General features: G+C 45.1%; 1 long non-coding RNA gene across 1 annotated transcript; it reads left to right on the top strand.

Annotated features, from left to right (window-relative positions):
• Positions 1-18164: 18164 nt before the first annotated feature.
• On the top strand, positions 18165-20946 carry LOC308481175. Its single transcript, XR_013988504.1, has 2 exons — positions 18165-18258; positions 19533-20946. It is a non-coding gene; the product is annotated as an uncharacterized lncRNA (long non-coding RNA).
• The last annotated feature ends 619 nt before the right edge of the window (positions 20947-21565 follow it).

Here is a 21565-nt window from a genome sequence, read left to right as displayed (position 1 = left end):
GACACTGAAATAACAGTGTGTCAGCTAGTCAATAAAAACTCAAAGAAGACTGACAGATTAGTGGTTCTTATCTCTCTGAATCAGCTCATAGTGTAGACTGGACTGAAGGTCAACATCTAGTGACTCTTCTGCAGTAAACAAGTGTCTAGAGACTATGGATTTTCTGCTATGTAAGCTGCAGTGTCCCTCATTGTTGGGTAACACAGCACCAATTTCAAAACTGTCAATGTGTATTATGGAAAAAAAACCTCCCATGTACAAAGCCCTACATTTGTTGACATCTCTCCTCCTCAACTTTAGGTGGGGCTCACTCCTAAACACTGTGTTCTTTCACTCTGCCACCAACCAGCTTTCTCAGCATGACTAGCGAGCTTAATGGAGAGGATCAAAAAGTTTGAGCAGTCCAGATGCCAATTCTCCAACCATGGATGGATGCTTCAGATGGAAAGGAGCCTATCATTCTCTGGGACAGAGTACGTGGCCCTGGCAGTGGAGTAGAGCCCCCAGCTACAAGCACATGGAGTGGCACTCTAACGAAGCACTACTGAATTGGTAAAGTCCGCATTTCGGTTTGGGGGTGAGGGAGAAGCAAAATCAATCAAGTCCTCTCTTGTATATTATCACGACTAGTGCTTTCCCCCCACCCCAAGAAAAATAGGTTCCAGAACTGACCATGAAGTTGTTACAGCAAGTCACCGCACAAAAAGGGGAAGACCTGAACAGATGCCGGTTTAACAACAGCTGCGTTCACTGCCCACGGAAGTGCTAAAACTATGGCAAGCTGTCTCCCCAGCTGCTTTAGGGTTGCCCCTAGTTCTGGTGCAGGTCAAATAAATGCGCCCCCGCCTCCCTCCCTCTCCTTGATTCAGGCAGATGGCTAGGGCCCTTGCGCAAACGTGTGCAGGGCTGGAAACATAAAGCCTGCTTCCACCACACAGAAGACAGATAGAAGAAAAGGAAATAGGAATTGGCTCTGCCCTGTAGATCAGGGGTAGGCAACCTAAGGCCCAGGGGCCGGATGCGGCCCAATCGCCTTCTGAATCCGACCCGCGGATGGTCAGCATGTTTTTACATGAGTAGAATGTGTGCTTTTATTTAAAATGCACCTCTGGGTTATTTGTGGGGCATAGGAATTCGTTCATTTCCCCACCCCCAGAATATAGTCCGGCCCCCCACATGGTCTGAAGGATGGTGGACTGGCCCACGGCTGAAAAAGGTTGCTGACCCCTGCTGTAGATTGACCAAGGGTGGCTAGGAGTAGGTGGAGTCATAGGTCTAAAAAAAGTGTAGACACACATGCTGACCAGCTTCCATTTTGGATTTGAGGAGTTTGGATTTGATATCCTGCTTTACCACTCCCCTTCAGGAGTCTCAAAGTGGCTAACGTTCTCCTTTCCCTTCCTCCCCGACAACAAACCCTCTGTGAGGTGAGTGGGGCTGAGAGACTTCAAAGAAGTGTGACTGGCCCAAGGTCACCCAGCAGCTGCAGGTGGAGGAGCGGAGACGCAGGAGGAGGAGTGCCAGCCCGCAATGGGGCCTACCTGAGAGGAGCTGGAAATGTGCTCTGGCTGAAAAAAGCAATGATCATAGTTAACTTTCAAAACAGGAAATAAGGTAAATTGACACAGTTCATCTCTCTCACAATAGCTGTAGTATTAATACAGGATAGTGACCCCTCCAATTTTTATTATTTTAAAGCAAAAGGATTTGTCTTTTGTATGAATTCATAGTGCATATGTTCACTTTATTGCTTATAAACTATAGGCACTCAGTGCATAGAACCAGTGAACTGAGTGAGCCACAGATGTTGTTCCTGCAGATTAACCATAATATATTGTGATTCAAGGACCCGCCACCCGCTTGAGGATAAGAAAGACACATGGACACGGTATATTAGGTTAATGGGCTAGAAAAGGCCACAACTTTATTGATTACAGCATGTGAGAGGTATTGGCTTAGGCATTGGATAAAACAACAGAGCGTGACTCCACCCCCTCGGGGAGGGGTGAGTCTATCAAGGGTTAACCACCAGTGGGAGGAGCCTGTTGACGCAAATACTGTCAGCATCGCCCTAGAGCCAGTGCGCCAACTGGACTCATGCACCTCAACCCCGACTGGGCTAGGCGAGCTGGGTAGCACCGCCAGAGACCTCCTTCTCACAGGAACAGGTCACAGTGCTGTGGACTCACAGCTTAGAGCTGAGAGCACCGGATTCACTGTCTCAATAATACAGTCGTTGTGCAGCAGAGTTTTGCAGAGTCTTGCAGAGTATAAACCACTCGGAGAGCAGCTCTGTAGAATATCTTCCTTTTATTCTGTAACTACAACTATGATACAAAACTATATACAGAGCTGAATATTCTAAGCATAAATCAATGCTACACTGAGAGTCTGCAGCTGCTCTTAGCAGCAATCTTATCTCTAGGATCTCCAACACTCTCACTCTCTCCGATACACTGACTGACTGACTCTCTCTCACACACACACACACAGATATGTTGCTGGGCAGAATAAGTAGATAGGCAGGACACGCCTCCTCCTCTCTGGAGAGTCAGCAGAGACCATCAGGAGATCATCAGGAGATTCTTGGGTATGGGAGGGGTGAAATCTCCTCAAATACAACTGGAAGCTCCCCCTGATGTCACCGGGGGTCGTGCCATGACCCTAGCCACCAGCAAGGGCATTGGACAGGATCCATGACCGCCAGTTTCCTTTACCGGAATACCCATAAAATGGAGGGGTAGGCGATGGCCACACCCTGCCCTCCAATACACAACCATATTCCAATGCCTAATCGCCACCCGAGCCAAAGAGGCTGCTGCCAATACCCTCACAGCTGAAACCAATCCCTAAGGCTTCTGATGCTGTGGCCAGCCCAATATCATTGCCGAGGTCTGAAAGGTGAACTCCGTCATCACGAAATAAAGACCATTCGCTGAACCGGATGTCAGCATGCTGAATCACTTGGCCATTCATATATTGCAATTTGCGCGCCACCACACGGTTTAAAGTTTTCCTGGCTTTTTCAACGGCCATAGGGCTATGGGAGCCACGCCAGCAGCACAATGGCTGAGAAACGCTGCCGGGCCGCTTTTTAGCAGCTAAACCCCACCCCAAGCCTCCAGACGATTGGCTGGCCACCTGGGGGCGTGGCATGGCAGCCGGAGCAGTTGGGCAGGGGGCGGAACACCCCCTGCCAAAGCAGGAAATGGCTCCTGCTCACAACTCCTCCCCTCCCTGAGGAGGAGAGGCTTTATTAATTGATATAGTACTTACTTGCCAAAATGGCTTCTAAGTAGTTTACTTGCATAAAACCAATTATCAAAATATAATCACACATGATTAAAAATACACAATTAAACAATGTCATCAAAACATTAAAATAAACACCCATAATTAAAATGTTCGATAAACAAGCCCAATAAAACAGCACAACCTTTAAGACAGTTAAACAGCAATTAATACAATTTAAGCAGGAGGGTCAAGGAGGAGATCAGGGGAATGCGTGCCAAAAGCAGGCAGAATGTCAATACTAACAGGGACCCTCATATTTCAGTGCTGAGAACATTCATACCTAAATGGTGACCCCAAAAGTTACCCAAACTTTGGCTTTTCCTATTAAGAGTAGAACTGGGGAATCGGAAGCGCACGACACTCACGCAGCTGAGACCCTCACTTTCTGAATCAGCTCTCAGGCTCTTATTCTGTGGCCACACGCCTGCTGTTATAACAGAGATTACAAAGCTGGGAACAAGTTAATGTATTAAAGGAATTATGGACGAACAAATCCTTATTTCACCTAGATACAGGCTGAATTCTAATCATCTCAAGCTTAAATGGTCCATAAGTTCCATTAGCTGCACAACCAAAGGACTTACAAGTTTATTGATCCATGAAGCAAACAATCTCACCTACTGTGTAAAGACAGATCTGCAGGTGTCATATGGACAGAGAAGGTCGGCACAGGGATGTTTCTCTATGCTTAGCAGGGGTTTTTTATATACAAGAGAATCTTTAAAAATGTATTAAGCACATGCAGAGAATCATGAAGATGTCAATAGTTATATATTATTTTGATAATGATGATGATTAGAATTTATAAACTGCCTTTCATTTCTATATGAAATACCAAGGCAGTTCAGAAACAATTAAAAACTAGCAGTAAAATAAAAAGAATAAAAAGTTATGAAAATGCAGCTATGTGTAATTAAAATATATAATAGACAAGTGCGTTAAATAAAAGTTTAAGCTACCTGTTGGAGTAGGTGACAGTCTTTCAAATCCAAGTGCTTTTGGAGTATACTGATCATTTGAATTCATTCCAGTCCAGTTTCATAGAATCATAGAATCATAGAGTTGGAAGAGACCACAAGGGCCATCGAGTCCAACCCCCTGCCAAGCAGGAAACACCACCAGAGCACTCCTGACATATGGTTGTCAAGCCTCTGCTTAAAGACCTCCAAAGAAGGAGACTCCACCACACTCCATTTGGGAAGGAAGCAGCTTTGGTTGCCCTGGTGGGTGACATGCTGGGGAATGGACAGAAGGAATGCAACCATATTGGCTCTCTTCATCACCTTCTGGCCTTGGTTTCCTTCTGGACAGCCCAGCTGTGTTGGGCCCAGGCGACCCAGGAACATAGTAGCTTTAATCCTTCCTGGATTAAAGGTAAACCCCAGAAAGTGGTGCTGGGGCACTTCTGTTCCAGCCCATGGCCTTTATTTTACAGCAGGTGTGGGGAGGCTTTGCTCCTCCAGATGCACATTTGTCAAGACAGTTATCCTGGATCTGGAGCTGCCTGGAAAAGCACAGGTCGTGATGGCCAGGAGTGCCTTTTACCAGCTCAGGCTTGTACACCAGTGTGACCTGTCTGGAAAGGGTGGACCTTACCTTACCTCTGTTACCTGTGTAGTGATGACATCCAGATCAGACTGAGGCAACATGTTGCATGTGGAGCTGCCTTTAGAGATGATTTTGGAATGTCAACTGGTGCAAGATGCAGCTGCCCAGTTATTGAATAGAGGCAAAGTGGTTGGAACACACAATACTTGTACCAGTTGCCAGTGTGTTTATGGGCCTAATTTGGTGGTAATGATCTTTACAGCCCTAAAAAAAAACTCTGGCCATCTTATCTGAAGGACCACCTTCACTCTTAAGGTTAGCTGAAGTTTCTGAATTGTCTTTAAAGGCAGCTCCACATGCAGCACCTTGCAGTAGTCTAGGCTGGATGTTACTATGGTTGCTGTGTTTCTGAGCTTCCCATGAACATCTGACTGACCGCTGTTGGTCTTACCCAGCAGGGCTCAAAACAGCAGTCATGTTTTGAGTTGAACAAGGGCTAAAAGGTCAGGAATATTGGCTCTTATCCTGCTCCCACTTGGTGGAGAAAGGCTCTTTATTCATTCACCCCTTCTCTCCACTGAACAGCAGCAGAGGTTTTGGCGCAGTCCATTATGCCTCCTTAGTCACTCACTCTAAATATAAATAGCTCTTTAACCTATTTCCCCACATTCTAAAGAGCAACAGAGATTATGACAGAATTCTCCCCTTCCACACTTTGGCTGCCCACTCTGATGCACAGATAAAAAAAGATTACGAAATAATGAACTAAGAGATGGGTCAGTGGGACCAGCCACCTAAGGTGCATAGTGGGAGAATTCTGGCAGAGCCTCTGTTGACACTGGTGGAGCAAGGGACCTATTTATGTCATGGAGTGAGCAACTAAGATGCATAGAAGGAAAAACTCGGACAATCATTTTGTTGCTATTCTTACTGGAGAGGATGGAATTAAAGAGGCTTTGCCTATGTTGGAGTTTGCACAGGAGAAAGCAGTGCAGGAAAGCGGGTGGGAATTGAGGTGACCATGCTGCAGCCTCCTGGGGGTCAGATGAGGCCGCAAGCTACCAGTTGCACATCCCAGCGGTTGAGCATCTACTGAATGGACTGTAATGCAGCTTAACTGACCACATCTTAAAGAATGTGCATTGCAATTTATTAACCAGGCCAGTATGTGTGAGCATGTGCCCACTCCATCTTGGTTTCTCATTACTTTGGAGAAGAGCACCACTCAATAATGAAAGCTGATTGCCTTTACCACCAAACGATTACCCAAATAATCAGCTTGTGACTTCAGAGCTGCTTGATTTTAAACACTCTCGAAAACCAGCTCCATTTTCTGCTTTAGTGAATAACAATTCTCCACACTGGCATATTAGAATAAATAAGCTCCAACTGTACTGCACTGTTATAAAAGTTTCCAACTATTATAAAATAGTTTCTATAAGATCAGTTTTTCTTATAGCTGGTCAAGTGGAATAATTCCGGAAGGCAATTGTTTGTGGCAGAAGAAGTGTGCTCAGCTTTCTGCCTTATGTTTCCCAATCAGAACATTTCCAATTTAACAAAAGCAATTTGAGAGCCTTTGTTGTTAAATGATTTGGAGGCACTGACGTATACAAAGACCAAATAAGAAACTAGAATTGCCAGACACTTCCGGGTTGGCGCCATCGCCGAATGGCGGACTCCCTCCGAGCTCCGGAGGGAGCCTGCTCGGCAGGGGCTGGGTCCTACCGCACCGGCGATGCGGGGACCCTTAAAAACCACGGCCACGGAGGCCGTGGACATGGAGACTCGGCTGGCACCGCTAGCGCCCTCCCGACTCGTGAAGGAGCCTTTTTAAAGGCTACGGATCGGGTGCCGGGGAGAAGCGTGGTGCTTTGAGTCCTCTGCTATCCCTGCCGAGCGAAGCCGCATGCCATCCGGCGGAGAGCGCTGACTTCTTCCATTGAAAATTCGGACTTCTTAACAACAACCCGTGAGTAATTTGGAAACCGGGTTCAAAAGGAGAAAAAAAAGAATTTTTTTTCGGATTGGACACGAGCGGGGGGGGATCCAAAAAGGAAGTCAGTCCCCCTCCCTACTGTAAACCTTCCAAAACAAGGACGGGGAAACCAAGGTCCAAAAAGATTTGTATTGCTGATAAAAACTAAGAATTCCACGATGGGGAACTACAAGAACTGTGCTGGAGGAAGAATTGAGGGAGAAGGGAAACGTAACCCCCCCCCCCTGGGAACCGGGGTGATTGAAGAGAGAGCCTGGTGAAAAGAGTCGGAGATTTTGACAGCTGTCAAAGTAGCTGTCAAAGTCGGAAAGCAGAGAGGATTTTATTATGAGAACTTTGCTGGTTAAATTTGTTACAATTTGCTATAACTCGTTAAAACTTGGATACAAAATGGCGAAAACATGGATAACAATCGGACTTTTGGACTAGAGAAAACAAAGTTACAACAATCCCCCTAGAGGAGTTTCGGGACATTACAAAGATGGTCGTAAGTGGAAAAATACCATTGGAATTTTACAGGACTGGTTATCTTCTGGGAAAGCTGCAAAACGGAAATAATATTTTGTCTACAGGGTGTTCAGCTAAAGGAGACAATAGAATTTTCTATTGAAGAAAGGAAGGGACTGAACGCAAGTTTTTGTTCCTGAATAACAATAATCCCTGCAGAGTTACTAAACTTCTGAATTAGAACGTTTCAGCAGCGGAACAAGAGGAAATTGGACTACAACTTGGAAAGAACAATGGGGGGAGTTTTATTAAAGATCTGAAGTTAAATGTCTTAAAAAATAACTATAAAAAGAAAAAGCCAGCAAGGAGTTGGGGGAAATAGGTGATTTATGGACTTTAAGAATTCCAGGCGGATAACATGGTTTGGTGGTCAGGGGGAAATTAAACCGGGGACAGGGGGGGGAGAACTAAAATCCAAAGGCTTGTCAACTTTTTTTTTCTGAATTGGCTCTTTTTCATCTATTATACTTTTTATTTCTTATTTCTTATATTTCTATTGTGTGGGGTGTCCTTATCATTAAAAAAAGGGAAATTGTGGAATGAAAATGGGGTGGGCCCTGGGGAGAGAACTTTTGTCTTTTATTAAGGGTATTGATGAGGAGTGTATAAATTTTAAATTCGAATAATGGTCTAAACAAATTAAGTTTCAATTAGAACTGAGAGCTTGTGGAGCCAACAATATGAAAGGGGAATATGGTAGGGGTGGGGGAAGGGGGGAGTCCCGGAAAGTGGATGTATGAAAATAAGGCTTTGAATGTACTTTAATCTTTACTTTCTGTATTTTTGAAAATCTTAATAAATATCATTTAAAAAAAAAAAAAAGAAACTAGAATTGCCAGCTTATGGAAGAGGATAGGACACAAAGTTAGAAAGCAAATGAAATGGAAAAATATGCAAAACAGTAGCAAAGCCCCTTGCACAGGTGATTGACAGCTGCCAAAATCCCTTGGGCAACTTTCCCCATACACCCAACCACCAGCTGGTTGTTGGGCACTTGGGCACTGCTGTGCAAGGCACTTTGCTGGCCGTATGCTCAGTGCTCAGGACAGGGCAGCTGGTTTGCAAATGACTGGCAAGGGGGCGGGGCGGGGGCGGGATAGGAATGTGGCTCTGCAGGCCAAAAAGCTTCCACACCCTCAGGATGAAGAGTTAGAGTGAGCTCTCTTCTGGTACCCATCATCCTTACACTGGCTCGCCCCAGAGGGTTTTTTGTGGCACTGCAATAAGGCAGAATGACATGAGAGTTCACCTGCCTTATTCAGGTTTGTAACTGCAACCTGAAAAATATCCATTCACTGCCATGTTGCGAGTTCCACCAACAGGCATCCCACAAGACACATGGGGCTGCTTGTGAACCTGAGCTGCCTCAGAGGCAGATTTAGGGGAGAATGACCATTTTGCCTGCACTGGGCACCAAGCCCAGAGGATGCCACAGGGGACACGGCAACAGTGGCAAACCATGGCATGCAAGAGGCTGGGGGGCACAGGATTTTGGTGCTGCACAGGGCACGCACCGCTGAAACTTTAAAGCCCAAAGTCAGCCATTGGGTGCTGGGGGAGGGGATAAAATGTGCTAGGTGGTGTTGTGCAGCGTTGGCAAATGTGGTAAGTGAAAGGATTAAGCACTTTCTTCCAGAGCACCATTTCTTTGCCTCAAAATGTACTCTTCCATTACCATTTTGCAACACGGAGGAAAGAGGAGAGTTAAGAGGGTAAGCTCCATTCTGTCACTAGCTGCTCTGTGTTAGTCCCCATGTAAGCAGCAGCTCTCCGGGGTTTCCAGAAGGATCATACCCATCCCTATTGTTATAGGAATTCCAGTTGTTATAAGAATTCTAAGGTCTCAAATATAAATTAAATGTTCTTAAATGTACAACGCACATACATAAGTATATAAACCTCGTGTCTGAAATAGTACAGGAGAGCAATCCGGAAACCATTTTGACTCTCCCAATGACCCCAAATTTTCCTCTTCAGAAAGAGCAACAACAACAACAACAACAATTTATTATTTATAGCCCGCCCATCTGGTTGGGTTTCCCCAGCCACTTTGGGCAGCTTCCAACAAAATATTAAAAATACAATAAAACACCAGACATTAAAAACTTCCCTAAACGTTGTCTTTTGCTTGCAAATCCTGTCTTTAGGCCACATTTGGGTATGAATAGGGTGAGCCTGTGACCTGGATTCAGGAACTAACTATTAACCATCACAAAAGAATGGCCAGACTGCCTAGGTAATGCAATCAGTGACCATTATCAGGTATCCTGGCAAACAGGATTTCTGCTGTAGACCACCTCCTCTGCTGTAGACCACCTCCTTCTGTGATATATGTATGATGTTTCAGGGGGGTGGTCTTGGGCTACAGGATGGGCAATTTCAAAAGTCTGTATAAGGGCTTGCACACCATTGTCCAGGGATTTCTCCTCCCTCCTGTATGTGGTGAGTGGGGACCGTGTTGCAACAGTTAATAAAGATCAGGCTTGCTAGCTACTTTGCTTTTTAATATACTCTGGTTGGCCTCTGTTATTTTCTCCTACCGATAGGGGACCCACTTAAGGACTCCATACGGGCTCTTGGATACCCCACCAGGGAAAAGGAGCAGGTTTTTTTTTCTTATAACACTACCTAGAGACAACCTGGAAGTGAACCTGGGATCTTTTGTCTGTTGTTATAATTGTTATCTCTGTTTTCTATACTAAATTATCACTGGGAGGAGTGCAGATAGAAGAGACACCAGGTGCACCTGGAGCAGCAAAAATGAACGCCTTCCTCTGCCCCACCTGTAATAAAACATGTCTCCACAGCCACAGCAGGAGCTATAACTTTCCAACAGTTTTACTTTAACCCCAAAGGCATACTCTTCCATTGTCTCCTGAGACAGACTGATGCCAACAACAAATTTATATACATTATAAAATGAAATAATAATATGAATAAGTATACGCACACAGACATTAAAAACTTGTGTATCATTCTCCTTCCACCCCCTCTGTAACTATGGGTGGTATTCATTCAGAGTAAACCCAGTGAAGTTAATAAGCATGACCAACCATTAATCTCAGTGGGTCAACTCTGAGTAGAACACCTTTCCAGACACTAATGTTTTTGAAGAGGTTCTTTAATGTGTAACTTATTTAATAAGAGTAACTAGTTCCAGTGGAATCTTAAAGCATTCCATTCTACATTCTGAAGCTAAAAGGGCTCTTTTAATGGTCAGTTTATTAACACAACTTGGTTTAGAAGCCACTGCAGGACAAACTATTGCAGAGGATATGAATACAGAATACAGCAGCCAGAAAAGAGTCTTAATGTCTAGTGGGATGGGAGAGCTCAGGCAGTGATCCTGGGTTTCAGAATAAATGTATTGTAAAACACAAAAGAATGTCTCTCTGTGAAATGTCAGAGGGTATGCATTAAGAGCTACTTACTCTAAGCACTTTTCTGAAGGTTGATCTGGGATAAGCAGCCTACACCCCTGCTATAAGGGGTGGTACCTTCCAAAGCTGGCATAGCAGAATGCTAAGAGCATAAGCTGGAAAGCACCCAGTTCAAATCTCACTTCAGCAACCAACTTGCAAGAGCTGCACTGATACACACTTATTTGGGAGGAAGTCTCAATGAACTTGAGCTGCAGGTTTCCCCAGGCAAGTCACTGTCTATTCATCTCTGCATCACACAACATAGGGAGAATAGCAACACAGACATTGGTGAAGATATAGTATATATGGCATGCTTTGAGAGCTGAGGAAGTATTATTTGACCTGAAGATTTCCAGTTCTGTGCTCCATGTGTGCATCAGTGTAAGATCACAGACTTATCCTTGTAGAATTCTGCATATCATACTTTTGGGAAAGTAAATACACTTGTATGGACTCATATCATTGCCAGATTTCAAGACCACCAAGCTGTGGTTTAAAGGCATGATAGCAGGGTCAGTAACTGATTACACCACAAGTTGTAACAACAAAGAAATACCACGGAGTACAAAATTTGTCCTAACTGTGCCCCATGTCTGAGCTTATTACAAGAGCAGCTACCATTAAAACATCAGCAGGTTTGGATACTGTCAGCATGACCCAGGGAGATCTACTGCTGAGGAAAGCAAGTGGCCTTCTTGCCTGCAAAAAGCCTGCAAAATTAGTACCTTGTAATAAAAAGTGCAGCGGCATTATGCCTTTGAACACCAGCTGCTCGGAATTGCAGGTGGGCAGAGGACTGCAGCAGTCACGAGCAGCTTGCCGGCTTCCTGCAGACGTCAGGGTGGCTGCTGTGAGAACAGGGTGCTGGCCTAGCTGGGCCACTGGCCTGATCCAGTAGGGTTGCCTTTTTTCTTTTTCTTTTTACCAAGTAAAGCAGAATGGAGTTCCAGTTGATACTGTACTAGCATTTAAAAGATCAGCTCTAAGTTGTACCAAAATGCACTCCCAGCAAATACTAGGCAGGTTCATCAGTTTTCCCCAAGATAAAATAAATACTATACAAACTTTCATATTGGGTATTACAGTGTCATATTGCTAAAACTTCTGCTATGGAGTGAAATCTAAAAGGCTCTTCTCTTGAACGCAGTACTTCTGGTCTGAGGTCAGTAATAGAAGATGACAATCCCACTTCTTTCCCAAGTACCAAAACAAACAGGGAGAAAAAACAAAGAATGATATAGTTTCAGATATTCTTGAAGCAAAACATATCACACTGCCACTCATACAAGAATATTTGCTAAATCTCTTGAAATGTACAGACATTTTGCATTCAGTACATTTGATCTATTCAGATATTCGGTTAGAAGCCGCTCAGAGTAGCTGGGGAAACCAAGCCAGATGGGTGGGGTATAAAGAATAAATTTTTATTATCATATTATAAGTTCCCATCCTTTCCCCTCTAAAACTTCAGTGCCATTGATTGGTTATGGGGCAAAAAGTACAAGGGTAAGTCCGTGTGAGAGTGTTACATCTGCTGTATGAGGATCAGTAAGGGCTCATTCACACTTCGTCTTATCCCGTTGGGAGGAAAACCGCTCTCTAGTGCTCTATCAGAGCAAACAGCAATTGGGGTTTCCATGGATTGCCATTTGCTCCAATTTAAAGCTAAAGAGCAAGTTTTCCCTGGGAATGGAGCTGGGCATGGGGAAAACTGCTCAGACCTGTGCTTTCTAGGCATGGGACAAGCGGAAGTGTGCATGAACCTAAGACTTGTTTTATAGTATTTTGACAACTGGCAACTACTTTTCAGCAATCTAAGCTATAGGCTATACTTTCCCGCAGAGTTAATCCAGGCATCCTGTGGTAATGAAAGAGGACAATGATTTGCATTTTTAAAATGCGTATGTTCTGTGTCACACGGAAATTTGCGTCCTCCTTTGCAGGTGGAGTGGAGGGCCCAAAAACAAATTAGTGGCCACACGTGTTATACAGTCTCTGACAGACAGAATGTGAATAGGCAAAGCTTTCCACATGATTGTATTTCCATACTAGAAACAGTTTAACCTGTTGAATTTCTGCCTCCCACATAGCTGTTAAAGGTACTGCAACCTTGCTTTCACCCAATGCCAACTATTACCTAAAGTTTAGGCTAGAATCCTGAAGGCTTGCATCCTTGTTGAGGGGGGTGGGGGAGGAAGGGAAAGCTACAGCGGCTTCAAATACTAGAAAACAAGTCGGAAGCTGGAAAAGTGTGCTACCACTGAGTGAAAAGCAGCAAGTCTAAAGGACCCCACAGATTCCTACTACAGGTGCCAAACAACTCACTTGGCAATCACAACTCTGACTTCACTCAGTGGCTAAAAAACACTGAAAGGTGGGAGCAGCCAGGCTGGCTGATCTCACAGAAATCAGTTAGTAGCGTAGCTGTATATTCTGCTTCTGTATAAGGATTGCTCAAAGAAGAGGATATTGCAGTGTGTGTAACCTTTACAGTATTTTGAAAATTAAAATAAATCAGAGGCAGAGCCTTCCTCAAACCGAACAATAATAGTTAAAACACTAGCAGTGAAGTAGGGAAAGCAAATTGTTCTGTGACACATTAAAAAAGGTAAAGGTGCCCCTGCCTGTACAGGCCAGTCGTGACCAACTCTAGGGTTGCGCGCTCATCTCGCTCAAGAGGCCGGGAGCTGGCGCCGTCCGAAGACACTTCCGGGTCACGTGGCCAGCGTAACGAAGCTGCAACTGGCGAGCCAGCACCAGTGCCGCACACGGAAACGCCGTTTACCTTCCCACTATAAAGGGGTACCTATTTACTTAGGGGTGCTTTTGAACTGCTAGGTGGGCAGGAGCTGGGACCGAACGACGATAGCTCACCCCACCGCGGGGATTCGAACCGCCGACCTTACGATCAGCAAGTCCTAGGCACTGAGGTTTTATCCACAGCACCACCCGCGGCACATTAAAGGCTACCAAATTTATTATGACTGAAAGTCAGCCATGGCTCTCCTTTCTCTGCTCTCTCTTGTGCCCAGGGAAGGGAAAGGGGTTATTAGTACTGCAGAAGTTTAAAAGTCATCTAAGTCTGTAAACGCCATCTGTAAAAAACAACAACACCACACTCTCTATGAAATTTCAAATAGAGACCAGCTTCAATTCAGCACCCCAGAAAAACAGTAAAGCAATACAATTAACAAAAAAAATTAAGAAAAGAGATACTGATTTTTGAGCTTAAAAGAATGAATGAAAGAACCCATTGGACACATACAGGGATACTATTCATTAGACCAACTTCTTTTGCAGCCCAGAAGGAATGAACTGTGGCAAAAACTACTTTAACACAGGTGCGTTTTAAATCAAACCATTGTTACAATTAATTTCTATTTATTTATTTTTCTAGATGAATATGCATTATTCTCAAAGTTCTCATCTGTGTGCTTAGGAATACACACTTCTATTATTTCTTCAATAAAGGAAACAAGAAAAGGAACAGGCCAGTCAAAGATTCATGTGAACCACCAACTGCAGCAGAAACTTCATTTCCTTATGTCTCCCTCTCTTTCTCCCTTTCATTGCTTATTTGTTTTGCTTTTTTGTTTCAAAAAGAGCTGTTTTGATGAATTCCTCCAACAGCAAGACCATCCTCAAGCAGTCTGGCTTTTCACAATTAAATGGTGAGCTAGAATTGTTTTTAAGCTACAAGCAGTAGCCTGACATATAGAAATTTAAGCAGGTGAATCTTTTCTGAGCATACAGATAAATGGATGGGGGGAAATCCATCTGCTTAATTTCAGTATGTCACACAGCTGCTAAAGGCATAGTGAAGGCCACAATAATACCCCTTTAGTTGTTTCCCCCACCCACCCCATTTCCATTTTTTTTTTTTAAACCTATCCATCCCTTTTGTACTTTCCTCCCTTCCCTGGGGAGCAAAATATTAATAATGAAAGGTACAGATGCAAAGGCAGAATAAAAACTGGCAACTCCATTTCAAAATTAATTTATTTGGGAGGTTTCTATCTTACTCTTCAGCCTGAAGACATTCCGAGTGGCTAACATAATTTAAGAATAACAGAGCATCAGTTAGATTAATACAATAAAAACAAAAGAGCTTCAGAAACATGTCTGTTGCATTTCGGATAGAAACAGCAACCTAGCCACCTAAAAGGGTCATCACCTGGTCCTGAAAGGACAAGTGATCTGGTGCCAAGCAAGCTTTTTAAGGTGAGCTTTTCAAAGCTTGGGTGCTACAACTGAAAAGACCTCTGGCTATCATCACAATCCACCTCATCATTAGCCCCATGGCAAAGGTACACGGAATGGCTTCTTTTGATGATCTGAGCATGCGGGCAAGAATTTGTGGTAGAAGTCTCAACCATGACACATCCTGGTCCCAAACCATTTGTTAAAACCAGCACTCTGAATTATGCCTGAAACTGACTAGGAGACAGGGCAATTATTTTAAGACTGGTAGGATTTGTTTTATGAGCTCAGTCCTGCTGTATTTTGTACTAGCTGAAGTTTCTGAGTAGTCTTCAAAGGCAGCCCAGCATCTGCTATATGTTTTGGAAAGTGATTTGTCTGTCTGCCTGTCCATCTGTTCTCTATACAGTAGGTTTGGCTGCCTCTAAAGGTATCATCGCTAAGTGGCATGAGGGTTCCCAAGGTGGGGGCAGTGGTTTTTGTCAACACTGGGCTGTCATTTTGAATCAAGGTGGCAGACAGAAACATGACTTTGGTGTGACTTCACCTGATTTTGGATGTGGCAGGTCCAATCTTGCTAATTTGGATTTCTCTGAAGATAGTGTTGCCCATTTGGCAGGACAGCTCCATCCAACGCCAATTTAGATATTGTCACCCAACTCTGTATGCGGGTTACCAAGGGGGAAGCAGCAATCTCCATTTATGTTTGGATGCTGGCCAGCGTGTTGAATCAAGATGGCAGAAAAAACCAGATGGTCCAAACTGCACCAAACTGGATGGTTCTCAAGGGGTTGTTGCCCAGTTTGGCAAAATAGTTCCAACTTGTGCCAATTTGGATGTCTCTTGAGATATTGTTTCAAGGGTTCCCAAAGTAGAGGCAGTGTTCTTCTATGTACATTTGGCCACTTGGTGCCTCGTTGAATTAAGATGGCAGACCAAATCAACCCCAATATTAGCTCCCACAAAAACCAAATCGATTCAGGGATGGATCAGGTCTTCCCCAGGTCAGAATCCTAGGTTGGGGTGGGTGGGTGGGTGTGTGCATGCAGCCTGACAACTCACACATTGCACCATCCAATTAAAAAACCACTATATGTTTTTCTTTCTTCAAATTCCTGGGCAGCCGCAGGATACTTCCCACTAGTATAACATATTGCAAAAATAAAAAAGGGTTATTGTTTTTCTCATGCATGGATAACTATGACTGCTCTATTTCTGTCCAGGAAAGGTGGTTATCAGCTGGTGGAATATGGAGGCTACTTGGGCACCCAGTTATAAAGGAGGATCCATCAGTTTCCCAGTTATGTAGGGTTAGTTGCACTGCAGAAAACCTACAAGAGTAGTAGCTCCATCTTGTCAGGGTTGAGCTTGTTTATTGGCTCTCATTACTGATCCCTAACATAATAAATATAAATATGGTTTATACAGGCAACAACTGATTCAGGCATGTCTGAATGACAAACAGACACACAGGCATGCATGGCATCGAGCCTGGAAGTAGCCCCAAAACATCGTGAAGACATCCTGAAAAGGGATGGAAGGGGGAGGAACAGGTGCTGGGTGGAGTGGAGCGGGATTACCCACGCTCCAGCAGTGCACACGGAGTCCAGAACGTAACTATAGCTGTTATCGTATAGACTTGAACTAAACGGTTTGTTATTATTTTCTTCAAGCAACATTTTGCTTTGTTTATCTTTAGTATCTTTTTTATTCTTAATAAACTTCCTAAAATCTGGCTGTTGGGATCTTGGGTGCTTTTCTGCCAGATGCAAAGGAAATTTTGTCCTCACACAAAATTTAACAGAGCAAGGGGTTTGACAGAGCAAGGCAAGCTATCTTGGTTTTGAGAGAGAGGGGGGTAAGTTGGATGCACCCTCTGCTTCCCCTCCTAAGAATATTATTATGAGTTGGGGGGCAGTATGCAGAGACCCTCCTAACCCCTGGATCCAGCAAGTGTTAAAATATAAGCCAGGCTGGCTTCCTGTTGATGTGATGGGTCATGAAGGGCTACAAAGGAAAGTGGCCTCTGTGCGAGATGGCAAATGGGTGCCCTGCCAACGCACTATTTGTTAGAAAAACAAAAGGCCAGAGTTGGGAGTTGGGAGAGTTGCAGTGATGTAAGCAGCAAGTTGGAGAGAGAGTCAGAGCAACATTTGATTTCTCTTTGAATCCAAGGCTGCAGCTACGGGAGAAACAAGACCCTTTTGGGGTATTGATGCTGTGACCATCACAGACTCAGGCTCTCTCTGTGTGAGTGTAAATATATCATAAAGACACACCATAGTCTCCACTATCTCTCATTCCCAAAGGAAACACGAATCCTAGGTAAGTGCCTGGAACCCCTGGAATCTCATACCGCTCTGAGATTGGGGTGGTGTGCAACAATATGCTTTGGAGCCTCAAGAAGCTACTACTGTTACTGAGCCTCTCGAAGGGGTTGTGGCAGCCAGCCTGAGAGCCTGTGGCACCACTGGTTTACCCAGGCTGAGAGTCATGAAAGGGAGCTAAAGGGCTCCCTGCCCCTTTCGTTACAACATAGTTGGAATTCTTTTTGAGTAATTGCACAAACACACACAGGATCAGTCTGCACAAGTGGCAAAGTAGTCAGGAATGCAATCTACCCTTAAGTTATCCAGTATAAGTGCCATACTCCTGTTCACTGAAGGCTTTCACAGGAAAGAAACAAACCTCTCTGATACTTATTCAGATCACTGGTCCATCCAGCCCAGTGTTTTCATCTCCCAGGGCTTCAGGTAGGAGTCTTCTTCAGTCCAGCTGCGACCCAAGATCCTTTGTCACTGGCTCTGCCACTGAGCCATGGCTTCTCTCCTCCTTACTGGATTTTGCCATGTTAATGTGAGCGCCAACCACTTTGAACTTGCCCCGCTCTGAAGACAGACCCATGCAGAAGGGCTACAATTTCGACACCCTCTCAGACCCCGATCCCTGACTCTTATTATTTTACCAGCAGTTTGGCACACTGAAATTGAGCAGATTAAGCTTTTCCTAGCATAGAGATAGCATTGCTCTTTCTAAGCAGGAAAAGATTCCCCAAATCAATTCTGAATGCCAGGCTACGGTTTGAGTCACAGGGCCAGTGAAAAGAAACAAAACCAACCAACCCCCCCCCCCAAAGGGAGCAATTGTCCTTATGTCTGTCCCCTCCTCAGAAAGAAGATGCAAATGAGGCTGAAGCAAGGCCATCAAAGAAGGGGGCAAACAAGCCTGAGTCTTGGAGCTCAAGCAGCTCTTGCAGCCTGGCTGAAAGTGATGGACACATCCTTATTTGTAAGTATTTAATGTTTCTTAGGAGGCACTTCTCAAAGAAATTGGTATGTAATGGCAGCACTCACTGGAAAAACAGGCCGATTAGAAAATGCACTAACTTATCTGGTATTCATTTGAAAAGTAAATGGATGCAAGAAAAGGTGAGAGTTCACTATCAATTCAAATATTTTTGCTTTAACAGGCTCTAGCACTCCTGCTTTAATTCAAGCAGAAACACAAGTATGAATAATCAAAGTGGATGATGCTCATATAAAAAAAGAAACCCCTTTGTGCTTTTGCACCATTTCCAATGGCCATTGAAGCTTAATGGCACAACATTTACATTCTTCCCTTTAATTTGTATTCCGTTCCTTCCTTCCGAGTGATGCGATTGTGATTTTTCTCTTGCCCGCCGTATTATTTTGATGCAAATGTTATGTTATGTGTTGCTCCAGTCCAATTTCCTGCCTTGCCTCAACCAGCGCCCCTCCTCTTCTCCTCTCTTGCACAGACAGGAAAATAGTGCAAAAATTGGGGTGATGGAAATAAGTTCTTCAACTCCTGCTTCTAATTAAGGGAAAAAACAAGGCAGGGATCTTGAAAAACCTAGAAAGGAATTATTATCTCCTATACACAGAGAGAAAGAGCAGCACCAAGCAAGCAGGCGGGCAGGCGGGCAGGCAGACGGGGCGGCAGTGGGCTTCCAACCTCCCCTCACCCAAGGAACCAAATCCAAATTGTGCCCCGTTTGTAATGCGCTGGTTTGCAACGCTTCCTTCCTCGGCTGCCTCCTAATCGCCAGGGACGGCCCGCTTTATTGCGATGCGCCGAGGCTCCGCGCCGAAGCCTGCGCAGGGAAGGCCCCGAGGGGCCCGGCGCCGCCTAATGGATGCACGGGCTAATTTAGCATCCTGTGACTAATTTCCATTTCTTGTGCTCGGAGCTGGCTTGCTAATTACAGGGATGTTGTCTGAACTCCGGCTAATTGCGTCCGCCTGGTTTTCTAGCAGGCAGCCGAGCAAATGAAGGAGGCCTCTCGCGGCGGAGCCTCCCAGGCAGCGCAAGGCGGCCAGGCGCCGGGACCAGCCAGCCCCCCTCCGCCTCCGCCTCCGCCTGCGCCGCCCGGATCCGGCCTCGGGCGGGCGAGCGGGGGGGGGGGCGGGAGGCTGAACCCCCTCGGCCTGAGGCTCCCCACCCGCGGGCGTAGCCAGGCTTCATGGGGGGGGGCTGAACCAAGAGATCTGTGAGGCAAGTGATCAGGTAGTGAAGCCTTTCTATTTTCTTCCTTGATTTAGAGGGGCTCCTGCCCCCTGGCTACGCCCATGCCCCCCCCCCGGGTGTCAGAGCAAAAGTGGAAGGGGGGGGGATGCCTGCAGAGGGCATAAAGGAAGCCCATCTGATGCCTGCGCGATGGCCGTTCAGATGCAGGATTTCCCTTGTAGGCGGATTAGCCACCAAAGATTCCAGGTTGCACCAAAGCTTCCTAGGACAAAGCTGCAGCCAGAACAAATGATGGTGATTATTCAGATCTTTCCCAGGACTCTCGATGATTATGACTGGCTCTTGGAGACTGATCAAAAAGCGTCTCTTGAATTGGAGAGTGGAGCAACACTGTGGCCCTGCGCCCACCAGACTTTCTACTGGGCTTGCTTGCTTTTATTTTTCGCAGGTCAGGCGGGGGGCGGGCATATTTTTAAATGTACCCACACATAAAGAACTTATTGCATATAATATGAGTTGGAAAGAAATTGTCGGGTGACGCTTCTCATGGCATGGAGAGGAGTGATGGGAGTAGTTTTATCTGGTACATTTCTGCAGGCAAAACTGTTTTTAAAGGCACATGAAAGGAGCAAACCGAGCTGTGCAAATGTTTAATTATTTGAACTGTCGAGATTTTCAAGTGTCGGATGTATGAACATGCCTCTGAGCATGTGCAGAATGCCTTTTCTACAACACAGAATCCTCACAGACAACTGCCAGTCAGCTCTGATTGGGAATATGGAATTTTAGGCCTGGTTATTTTGAGCCCCAGGTTCAAGTTCCAGCATTGATTTAAAGACTGAGCACTACGCTGGAGATGTCCATGTGGGAAATACATGGTGGACTTTCAGGTGGAGCTACTAAAGGAAAAGAAAATATTGTACACATGGGGTGTGTGCATTTTCTGTCACAACGCCTGCTTCTAGGACGTCAGGACAATCTGAAGGGGACACTTTTATTAGTCTGCCATAATCTGCACCAGACACAACATCCTCCTGCACAAAACTTGCAATGAAGTGGGTTATGTGAGGGTGGGTGGAAGAAGGGAACTGTTCACCAAATGCAGTAGAATGAGCTTTCCTGGTTTTCATGAGGCCTAGCTTGAAAACGGCGCATGCACAATTGGCTCCCACCCCCACCCCATGCACAAATAGTTTGAAATGCCAAGGACAGCAGCAGTGAGCAAAAGGACAGCAGTGAACAATGGACATGCAAACAAACTCCTTGTATTCAAGCCCTGGGCAGAGGTTTCCAGCTCCATGCTTCCTTTCACACAAAAACAAGTGGGGGGGGGGGGAGGAGGAGAAAAAGACACTGTTGTTTTCAGACAGGGGACTGTACAGCTGTCATTAATAGGCCTAGACAACATTGTCCCAACAAGTGCTTCCGTTGTGGGGGAATCACAGTTCTTCAGCACCCCAAGCACTAAATCAATTATTTTTGCCTCAATATGTGTAACTGTCCTTGTGCTAATATGGCATGAAAATACTTCTCATGGGTAGCTATTGGATAGTACCAGTGACTTCACCCCGAGTCACACCAGAGCTTTACATCAAGAAGCACGCACACACATCACCAACCCATGCAATTTGGAATATCCTCCCATTAAAAAAACTTCCCCTGCCCTCCCCCACTGCCCCGCCATGCAATCTCTCTAGACTAGAGCAAGAACGCATTTCTCTTATACCAAAATGCACATTGTCCTTACATTTAAGACTCTCTGCAGCCCTTCCTTATAAAATATATCCACCCGTGATCTTTATTCTGCTCGTTCTACCACCATATGCTGCCCTCTGAGGCTGCAATCCTATGCATACTTACCTAGAATAGAATCATAGAATCCTAGAGTTGGAAGAGACCACAAGGGCCATCGAGTCCAACCCCCTGCCAAGCAGGAAACACCATCAGAGCACTGCTGACATATGGTTGTCAAGCCTCTGCTTAAAGACCTCCAAAGAAGGAGACTCCACCACACTCCTTGGCAGCAAATTCCACTGTCGAATAGCTCTTACTGTCAGGAAGTTCTTCCTAATGTTTAGGTGGAATCTTCTTTCTTGTAGTTTGGATC

The sequence above is a fragment of the Podarcis pityusensis genome, assembly GCF_964106645.2.
Source record: "Podarcis pityusensis genome assembly, chromosome: 7".
NCBI classification, from domain to species: Eukaryota; Metazoa; Chordata; class Lepidosauria; order Squamata; family Lacertidae; genus Podarcis; species Podarcis pityusensis.
Note: the sequence above shows the minus strand (reverse complement) of the source record. Positions and strands in the feature narration are given on the sequence as shown.